Here is a 12,022-nt window from a genome sequence, read left to right as displayed (position 1 = left end):
TGGTTTTCTATTTGGATAATATTATATAATTGATTTTTTGTTTCTTCGTCTAGAGTTAAAGCATCAATTTTTCTTTTTACTCTACAATTACTTTTATAAGGTCCAACCCTACCATATTTATAACAGACTGGTAGTCTCTTTTTTCCTTGTTTACCTTTTGGAGCAAATCTTTTGATAAATTTATGCTTTTGTTTATGTTCCTTCCTCTGAGAAAGACCTATATTTTCTATGTCCAGAGGGTTTTTTATTTTCGGTTTTGGAAGAAGGATTTATATTATACCCGAATTGTTCACAAAAGTCTCCTAATTCTTTCTTTCTTGTCATTTTTTGTTTATCTAATTGTCTTTTTAATTTTAGGTCAGTGCATAAAGTTATTCCTTCTGCACAAATTTCGGCAGATAATTCTCCTAATGTATATTGGGAATATGGGATTATACCATTATTTTTATTTTTTAATCTATTTTTGACCTTTTTGGCAAAAAAATAAGGTAATCCAGCTATGAATTTCTCCGTCCAATGGTCTGCACTACTGTCTTCTCTTAAAAAAAGTCTTGAGAAGAACATGTCTTTGTACCATTTGTAGTGAAAAAGCGTAGGGCATCGTAGGTTAGACAGTAGATCCTCAGATCTAGCATTTAGTAAGGATGTGCTTCCTATAAAGTGAAGAGTTATGGTATATATGAGTGTATTTACCGCATCACTTTCACTGTGGGGAATATCTTGGTTATGTTTACTTTTAACAACCCACTGACGAGTAGCTGTTAATATTTGATTTTTTGTATTTTCATTCATATGGAAATCCCTCCAACTTCGAAGCCATCCTGTAAACCCACAAATTATTGCTTTGGTATCATCTTGATCATGGCTTCCAGAAACTTTGCATGCAGTAGCATATGCCTCATTGTATCTAATATTTGGTGGTCGGACATTCCATCTATGTTCCAATTTACTATGGTTCTTCTTGAATAGGATACAGTATGCAAAATTAGGTCTTCTTCGAATTGTATGTCTACAGGTGTTGGCCTAGTATGGTACATTCGCTGTAAAGAAGTAGGCCTCCATTTTTTTCCATAATCTATTCTATTAATATTTAAATCTTCTTCTTTAAAAGCTACCTCAATTTGTGATATGTAAGATAAATTTATTTGATTCTTGTTGGAGTACCATTGCTTCAGATTCTAATACTATTCCTTTTCCTTTTGATTCTTTTATATTTAACTGGGATAGTCTTTTTACTAATTCAACCATTAAGTCTTTATTGCCTTCTCTAAGGGTAAATTGATTCTTGTTTATTGTAGCAGGGGGTTTAAACATTCTTGCCTTTTTCTTTTCTTCAATTTGTTTATAAGGTTTATTTATAATGCTTTCTATGCGGGTAGTTTGTTTTCTTAGAGAGTGAAGATATAGATTAGTATAATTATGTTGTTCTATTATATGTGGAAGTAGTTTAATTTTATGGATATGTTCTCTTGGAATTATTTTATATGGTGAAGCTCTAGATTCTAGCTGTCCCTTTTTTATGATAAGAGCTTTTTCAGGGGGATGTATACTTTCTTCGCTTCCTTCGGTTGTCTGGAAAGTCTGATATGGGCTTTCAATAGTATTTATTTCAAAGTCTGGTACAGGGTATCCCTTTTCATTGAGAGTCGCTTTTAGCCATTCAAAGTATCCAATATTCTGTTTGTGTTCTTTTAAAAATTTATTATATCTTTTATGGCACATATCTATTAGTTTTTTTGGAAAAGTTTGTAAATACCAAGTTCTTATTTGTTCATTTTGTGCTGACAGGTAATCAGTTTTTAAATATTCTAAGTCTATTTTTTCTTTTTTTGCATAGTCAAAACCTGCAGGTCTAAATTAGACAGGGTAACTTCGTTGGTTGATGGACTAGGGTCTATAGGCTGGTCTAGGGGTATATGAACATTACTAGTTGTTCTGGACAATCACTGTATTTTAGGTTCATTGTTTATTGATGAGGTGGAAAATCTTGAAGGAGTAGGTACTCTTCTTGATGGTTTGATTGTGCTGTTATCCAGTATATTTAATCTAGTCCTTCGACTAGAACTGAAATGTAGTTCAATATCTCCATCTGGATGCTCTATTATTTGCTTGGGAGTTTTATTTACAAGTACTAGGTATTGTTGATTTTCGTTATGGATGGTCCAAGTTTTTAGCAGATTTATTTGGGACCAATCTATTGACTTAGGAACTACTGTATTTGATTTTTCCACGTTTGTCTTGAAAAATACAGTCGGACCTTTTGTATCAATTTGTAATACATTTGGGTTAAGCGTATTCATTACCTTATAGCAAATTATGCTTATTAAAGCAATGTTTTGAGATCCTGGATTCATATCAAATTCCTGAGTTTTCAAATTAAGTGTAAGGACCTTAAGAAGGTTGGGATCAATTAAAGATACAAGAAAATTAGGAAAACAATTGAAGTAAACCGGACCACTACACAGACTTGATTCCACTATTCCTAATAATGAATTTGTAAATTTGTTGTGACGACTATCTCGTAGACATAGCAATATTGAATTATTTAGTCCTAGCCTAGTAAGAGGTTTAATTGCTACATGTATTAGTCCTATATGCAAATATTTGTAATTTTTATTTTTATGTGATTGAATTATTTTATTTGATAGTAATTGAAAACTCTTCTGTTCACTAGTGACGGATAAACTTTGTTCAACTGTTTTGATAGCATATCCCACTTTTAGATCAAATGTTCCCTTTTTATATATATCAGTTATTGGGATTTTAGGAATATTCCAATTCTGTATCTGTTTTTCTATATTTTCAATTACTATTTCTTCTTTATTATTAATTCTTAATGTGCTACTAGTTGGGGCTAAAGTCCTATTGGATAGGTTCCTAATAAAAATTTTCATTTGGAGTTACGGATAATGACTCTAGGCAACCTCTTCTGTCTCTGCGACCTCAGTGGCTCTTCCTGGTCTTAACAGTCAATTGGATTGGGCGTCAATGGTCTTAACGCTCGGACTAACTTCCTAAATGGATAAATTTTATTAAGTTGCTAGACCTTAGGATTTTAAGTCCAACTACTTAAAGCACTATGGCTCTGATACCAAGATAACCAAGACCGAATTTTAATCAAAATAATACTTCAAGTAGTTGCTATATTTTAAATATTCAGATATTCAGATCAACATTCAAATATTCAGATCAACATTTAGATATTCAGATATTCAGATCAAAAGTTGAACAAATCCTAGATATAATAAAATAAGTAATATCACAAATACAGAGAAGGGAGATATGTCTAAAATTATCCAACTAGTATGTATAATACCTCGAATTTTAATGCTGAAAATAAGCTTTAATTGAATAGCACACAATAACTAATCATTTATTGATAATAGAATTATGATACAAAAAACTACAAGACTTACTGAGAGCAAATACAGAAACTATGAAATAGTTTCCAATCGTCAGGGCAATAACTTGGCAGAGAATCGAAATTACAGTCGCACATCTATCTTACAGAAACATAAAATACAAAATGGGGTACCAAAATAGTTACCCGAAGTATTTATAGAGTTGAAAGAAGTACAACTTCCGATAGGTCTACAGAGGAAAGTGTACTACTAGGTAAGAACTAAGAGTATATTCAAAGAGAAAGAGAGAAGGAGAAGATTAGGGCTAGAAGTGGATGAAGCAGAGAGCTGTCTTCACTCGAGGCTGATTTTTCCCACTCTTTCACTGAGAACTTCTTCCTCCTTTTATAAAGTCTGGAACTCAAGGATTATTAAAAACTTTGTATAAGCCCGCATCTTTAATAATTTCCTTTTACAGCTGGCGATTTACTGTGGCTAGCTGGAGGTACGGATGGTGCAAGTGGAGGCACTGTACTGTCGGTGGAGGTACTGTGCTGTCGGTGGAGGTACTGTGCTGTCGGTGGAGGTATTGTGCTGTCGGTGGAGGGACTGTGTTGTCGGTGGAGGTACGGCATCTTCTAGATGGTCGATAGAGGGAATCTTTTTTATTCAAGTGGGAGACAGGTATTTTGGATTTTTATAGGGCCTTCACCGGGTCTTCAAACTTTATTCGGGCTTTTGTGAAAATTCTCCATAGTCGCGTCTTTGTAAGAACTCTTGATCCTCCATTCCTATTTCAGCATCATCTTCATTTTGAGAAGAGAGTGTCATATTATCTGCTTCTTCTTCAAACATTTGTAATAACTGCTTTTTCAACTCCTCCTTGGTTGCCTGCGGATTTTGTTTTTTCACTCTATTCATGTATTATGAAAAACTATTTAGGTTTTCATATTCGGTCATTCCTGGTATTTTCTTTAATATTATTTTCTCTGGTTCTAGGGCTTTATTTTCAAATACATCCCATCATTTTATAAAGATCTTTTTTGCCAATCTTGGGATCTATTCATAATTGTTAGTTGTATTCTCAGATATTCCATATTGCCACTTCATAATCCGTGGTATTTTGTAAATGGCCATGAAGTATTGGTGTTAGTTTATATTGGGGTCCTTTCCATTGAATTCAACAAATTTAGCTTGAGATACTTGCAGGGCTTTGAGGAAGAATCTGGGAGCCTGAACCCCAGATTAAAAACCAATTTTTAAACCAATTGGGGAATGCCTCGAGGATACGCATTTTAATTTGGATAAATCATGTATGAGAACTATTATTATTTTGGACAGCAAATACTTTATGCCAGGCATCAATGTATTTTGAATATTTATAATATTTATTGTGAAATTCTTGAGCCTGTAACTTTTTTCCTCTGAAGGGATCTGAGCCCCAATCACTATATGTCAATATTTTTCTTATTTGAAGCTTTGAGTAGGCAATTATATTTGTATTACGCTGGTATTTAACAAATCCTAGATATAATAATATAAGTAACAACACAAATACAGAGAAGGGAGATATGTCTAAAATTATCCAACTAGTATGTATAATACCTCGAATTTTAATGTTGAAAATAAACTTTAATTGCATAGCACACAATAACTAATCATTTATTGATAACGGGGATTATGATACAGAAAATTACACGACTTATCGAGAGCAAATACAGAAACTATGAAATAGTTTCCATTCGTCAAGGTCGTAACTAGGCAGAGAACCAAAATTACAGTTGCACATCTGTCTTACAGAAACATAAAATACAAAATGGGGTACAGAAACAGTTACCCGGAGTATTTACAGAGTTGAAAGAAGTACAACTGCCGGTAGGTCTACAGAGGAAAGTGTAGTACTACGTAAGAAGTAAGAGTATATACAAAGAGAAAGAGAGAAGGAGAAGATGAGGGCTAGAAGTGGATGAAGCAGAGAGTTGTCTTCACTTGAGGCTGATTTTCTGCTCGCCTTTACCAAGAACTTCTTCCTCCTTTTATAGAGTCCGGAACTCAAGGATTACTAAATATTTTATATACGTCCTCCAAAGTCCGCATCTTTAATAATTTCCTTTTACAGGTGGCGATTTACTGTTGCCAGCTAGAGGTACGAATGGTGTTACTGGAGGCACTGTGCTATCGGTGGAGGTACTGTGCTGTCGGTGGAGGTACTGTACTGTCGGTGGAGGTATTGTGCTGTCGGTGGAGGGACTGTGTTGTCGGTGGAGGTACGGCATCTTCTAGATGGTCGATAGAGGGAATCTTTTTTATTCAAGTGGGAGATAGGTATTTTTGGATTTTTATAGGGCCTTCACAGGGTCTTCAAACTTTATTCGGGCTTTTGTGAAAATTCTCCATAGTCGGGCCTTTGTAAGAATTCTTCATCCTCCATTCCTATTTCAGCATCGTCTTCATTTTGAGAAGAGAGTGTCATATTATCTGCTTCTTCTTCAAACATTTGTACTAACTGCTTTTTCAACTCCTCCTTGGTTGCCTGCAGATTTTGTTTTTTCATTTTATTGATGTATTCTAAAAAACTTTTTAGGTTTTCATATTGGGTCATTCCTGGTATTTTCTTTAATATTATTTTCTTTAGTTCTAGGGCTTTATTTTCAAATACAACCCACCATTTTATAAAGATTTTTTTTGCCAATCTTGGGATATATTCATAATTATTAGTTGTATTCACAGATATTCCATATTGCCACTTCATAATCCATGGTATTCATGAAGTATAGGTGGTAGTCTATATTGGGGTCCTTTCCATTGAATTCAACAAATTTAGCTTGAGATACTCGTAGGCTTTGAGGATGAATCTGGGAGCTTGAACCCCAGATTAAGAACCAATTTTTAAACCAATTGGGGAATGCCTTGAGGATAGGCATTTTAATCTGGATAAACCATGTATGAAACTATTATTATTTTGGAGAGAAAATACTTTATGTCAGGCATCAATGTATTATGAATATTTATAATATTTATTGTGAAATTCTTGAGCCTATTACTTTTTTCCTCTGAAGGGATATGAGCCCCAATCACTATATGTCAATATTTTTCTTATTTGAAGCTTTGAGTAGGCAATTAAATTTGTATTCCACTGGTAAAAGTGTACCAGGGTGATTGAGCCTGTCTCAAGTAATATAGATTCATAGTATTCACGGGTTTTATTCCCATTGGATGGGTTTAAATTGTTCATAAGATAAATGTTGGCAATTTATTTGGGTCGGCTGCCCAATGGACATCTTCTATAATGGTATCTATCAGAAAAGTGGTTTCTTCAAATTGGGACTTTCCGGATGAAGATACTTTATTTGGGATTGGTGATTGGATAAATACTGGAGCCTGAGTCTTGGTCAGGTATTTGCTTATTTGGCTTGAATATTCTAGATAGGATGCACGTGACAAAGGTGGATAGCTCATTATTGGGGATCCTGCAGGTGAGGCTGGAACTATTCCATTTTGGCTTTTCCTTTGTTTCGGGGATTTGTATTTGTACTCATAGGGTTTGTATTTGTATTCATATTGATATTAAATTTTTGCTGTTGTTGGTCTTAATAGATCAGGTACCCAATACCTCATAAAAAAGACCTACTAGATAGATTACTTAATGCATGTATTTTCTCAAAATTTGATTTAAAGTCCGGATATTGGCAAATTCAAATAAATGAAAAGGATAGATATAAAACAGGTTTTAATGTCCTATTTGGTCAATATGAATGGAATGTAATGCCTTTTGGGCTAAAAAATGCCCCATGGGCTAAAAAGTGCCCCATCTATATAGATGATGTCTTGATTTTTTCAGAAAACATTCAACAACACTTCAAGCATCTCAATGGCTTCTTGAATGCGGTAAAAAATGCAGGTTTGGTTTTTTCTGTTAGAAAAATGAGTTTATGCCAAACGAAAATTAGATTCTTAGGCCATAATATATATCAAAGAACTATTGTTCTAATAGATAGAGCAATAGAATTTGCAATCAAATTTCCTGATATTATTTTTGATAATACAGAACTACAAAGGTTCTTTGGATGCTTAAACTATATTGCTGATTTTATTAAAGATTTAGCTATCATAGCTAAAACTTTATATGACAGATTAAAAAAGAATCCTCCAAAATGGACGGATAACCATACTCTTGCAGTACAATACCTCAAAGGTAAAGCAAAGGAATTACCTTGCTTAGTATTAGCTAATCCAAATGCCTATATATATATATATATATATATATATATATATATATATATATATATATATATATATATATATATATATATATATATATATATATATATATATATATATATATATATATATATATATATATATATATATATATATATATATATATATATGTATAGAGAGAGAGAGAGAGGGAGAGAGAGAGGAAAACACTACGCAATGCCTATAGGCGAAAATGAACAGTGATTTCACCTTCCCCCATCACCGTTCAAAGTTCATCGCGCGGTCATGATTGTCTGGTAGTATTTTTTCTTTTTTTTATAAATCAGATTGATCTGAAATTTAGAGTGTATATTTATAAAAGATAGTGGAATCTTTGAAAGATATAAAAAACATATTTTACATGAAAACAATTGACCAAAATACCCCCAAAACGTTTCAGGGGTAGTTTGGTAAAAAGCATTTTAACAGATAATTGTTTTTATATTTTTATTAGATGCGCCTCAATAAGATGTATATACCCTCCAAATTTCAGATCATTCCAATTTATATAAAAAAAAATGAAAAACAAAACACTACCGGACAATCGTGACCACGCGATGAAACTTGGACGGTGATGAGGATAGATGAAATCACTATTCATTTACGCCTATAGGGGTTAGGAAGACTTTTTCATATATATATATATATATATATATATATATATATATATATATATATATATATATATATATATATATATATATATATATAAAGCAGAGGCTCTAAACAATCAAATTTGACCCTACCTCAAAATTTTCACTAGAGGTTGTTTTGATGCCAAAATATCATCAAATTGATCATCTCAAAATCAAGATGCATAGACATGAGAAAAAAATGGATTTCAAGTTTTGAAAATGGTGTATTTTGTAACACATTTTTGGACCGTCAATTTTCAAGATTTTCAAGTTTTCATAGATTAATCGATCTACACTATTTTTGAAGCTTTAAACTTTATAAATAAAAATAATTTAAGGGTATCACAAAGATTTCCAGTATTGAAATGACATTTTTCAATATTATTTGAAGGTAAGCTCTAATTTGATTGTTTAGAGCTTAGGCTCTATACAAACCGCACCCATATATATATATATATATATATATATATAACACTACACAACGCCTATAGCCGAAAATGAACAGTGATTTCGCCTACCCCTATCACCATCCAAAGTTCATCGCGCAGTCACGATTGTCTGGTAGTGTTTTATTTTTCATCTTTTTTCTACAAATCTGAATTACCTGAAATTTGGAGTGTGTATTCATCAATAGGAGAATCTTTAAAAAATATAAAAAAAATATTTTACATCAAAAACATTGACCAAAACTTTTCGAGAGTATTTTGGTCAAAAAACATTTCACGGATAATGTTTTTATATTGTTATTAGATGCGACTCAGTAAGATGTATATATCCTCCAAAAGTCAGGTTATTCCAATTTATAAAAAAAATGAAAATAAAACACTATCGGACAATCGTGACGCACGATGAAACTTAGATAGTGATGAGGGTAGGTAAAATCACTATTCATTTTCATCTATAGGCGTTAGGAAGACTTTCCTATATATATATATATATATATATATATAAGGGGCAAGCTTTTTATGCTTCCCCTACAACATAAAACTTATATACTTCTCCTTATCCAACCGTCCATTCTAAATGGAGGGTTAAGATTGTCCTAATCACAATGCCACGTCTATACACTATTTTATTTTTAATTTTTTTTGTAAACTATTTTGATACCATATTTTGGACATCCAACCCTCTATTAAACTCACACTAGCAAAAAATATATATAAAAAATATTTTTAATAAAATAAAATGGGCAAAATACCTCTGAAAGTTTCAAAGTCAATATATTTTATTGAAAATTATTTTTAATATTTTTTTTAGGTGAGCCTCAATGAGAAGATGGCACGTACAAAATTTCATATTCATATACAAAAATTTCATATTCATATAATTTGTATAAAAAAAGCTAAAAATAAAGTACTTTGATACCTCGGATCTAAGATCAAATGGTGAGTAGCTCTCTTGATCAAAATTAGATGGCTGGATGGTAGAGGGAGCATAGATCTTCTAAGTTGTAGGGGAAGTATAAAAACTTTTCCCATATATCAGTGCCTTTTTTTATTAACAAAAAGACCTCTTCATAAGAGGCTGTTCGATTTTTGTCGGGGAGCAATTTTTGTTTGAATAACAAATGTCGAAAAATAAAACAAACGTTATTTATGTGTTAAAAAAAAGGTAATGGGCGTGGGATTCCAACCCTCGTGAGTGCTACCCAACAGACCATCCCAACATATCGAATAGAAATTTGCAGTAATATTGTGCTTAAAGCTTAAAAGTATTACGTACAACTAACTCAGCCAAAACTCGCCTCGACCATAGGCGAAGGCAGAGTTTTAAAACACTATAATATATTAATGTAACCACCTTTGCATATATATATATAAGTAATGATCCTATGAGACCCACTCACATCCATGTGTGTAGGACCTCAAAGGATCACCATTAAATTTTGCACAAATCTATAGAAAAATTATCACATAGGTGTAGGACTTGACGTTTTTAGATATTTGTGCCAAATTTAATGGTGATCATTTGAGATCCTACACACATGAGTGTGGGAGGGTCTCATAAGATCATTACTCCTATATATATATATATATATATATATATATATATATATATATATATATATATATATATATATATATATATATATATATATATATATATATATATATATATATATATATATAAGATTAGCCCACTAGCTCATATGAATATATGAGTCCAACGTCCCATATTGAATCTAGGCCGATCTGATGATCACGGATGTTCGATAGTGTTTGAATTTTAGTTTTTTTTCTACAAATTCAAATCACTTGAAATTTGAGACGTGTACTCATCAAAAATAGGTGAATCTTTGAAAAATATCAAAAACATATTTTACATGAAATAAATTGACTAAAATACCCCTGAAATGTTTTAGGGGTATTTTGGTCCATTTTGTTTTTACAAATAATTTTTTTTATATTTTTATTAGGTGCATCTTGATGAGAATAACACACACCTAAAATTTTAAGTGATTTGATATGTAAAAAAAAATTAAAATTAAAATACAAAATGAGATCGTGACCGTCAGATCGGCTCATATTCAATCTAAACCGTTGGGCTCATATGTTCATATGAGCTAGTGGGCTAATCCCAGCTTTTATATATATATATATATATATATATATATATATATGGGATTTTCTCCCACAAGTTTAACATAGAGAAAATTCTTCGCCCTATCCTGGTTCACTTCTTCTTAGAGCTATTGACCATCTCTAATCCCTTTCCGTTGGTTGCCTTTCGCATATCGGATTTGTTCTCTTTCTCACATGCCTCTCTCTCTCCTGGTTGTACACTTACCTTTTTGCTCATCTCTACAGTTGAATGATCAATGTTAACAATAAAAAAAGATTAGAGCAAGCAAGTAGTGATGCCATTTTACCATGCCTAATATGATTAAAGGAGGGGAGAGGCAAATTCCGCACTGGGCACAAATTAATAGAAAAATGCCTATTAGACAAATTTGGCTGACCACTATTTGAAAAATCTCACTAGGACAAATTTAGAAAAAAAAAAAAACTATTGGGGTGGGGGACCCGTTGATAGGATCTCTGCATAAATAATCCATATTTTTGCTCCAATCTATAATTACCAGTTTTATATGGATTGTACAATTTACTATTGTTACATGTGAAAGGAAAGTATATATTGACTATCAAGTTAATATGTAATTTCCTTTCACATGATCGAGTAACATGAACAATAGACTCGATCATTCAGAAAAGAATATGATCAAACAACAAACTCAAACTTATAGGAATGGACACAGAAAGTTCTCTCCAGAGAAACCTGAGACTCTAACAAAGTATCAAAGCCTAGCCGATCAGATCAATGACCCTGTAATTCGTTTCTTCGATGGGCTGAAGTTATACTCCCATATCTAAATGATTCTTAATTATCAACTTTTGAATGTGTAGCCTTCTTGTCTCGACTCTCTTTCTATCTCTGATAAAAATTAGAAGATTTGTCCATTCCTGATGTCTGTCGATTTATTGCTGCTCGAGTCTGCTCTACCCTTTCCATCTGTTTCTGAGACTCGTTAATCTATTGTTGCTCGAGTATGGTCTATTATTGCCTTTTGTTTATGAGGCTTGCTAATGTGCCATTGCTTGATTCAGCTCTATACTTGCCTTCTATTTCTGAGGCTTGTTGACCTGTCGTTGCTTGAGCCTATCATATTCTGTTGTTCCTTTTGTTGATCAAGTCATCTGATGATGGAAACCATTGCTTCTACTGGTCACACGATGCATCTAAAGATTCAACTGCTCATTTCTGCACTTAATATTCAAACACCAACTG

The sequence above is a fragment of the Amborella trichopoda genome, chromosome 11, assembly GCF_054954075.1.
Source record: "Amborella trichopoda isolate Santa Cruz 75 chromosome 11, AtrichopodaSantaCruz75HAP2 v2.0, whole genome shotgun sequence".
NCBI classification, from domain to species: domain Eukaryota; kingdom Viridiplantae; phylum Streptophyta; class Magnoliopsida; order Amborellales; family Amborellaceae; genus Amborella; species Amborella trichopoda.
Note: the sequence above shows the minus strand (reverse complement) of the source record.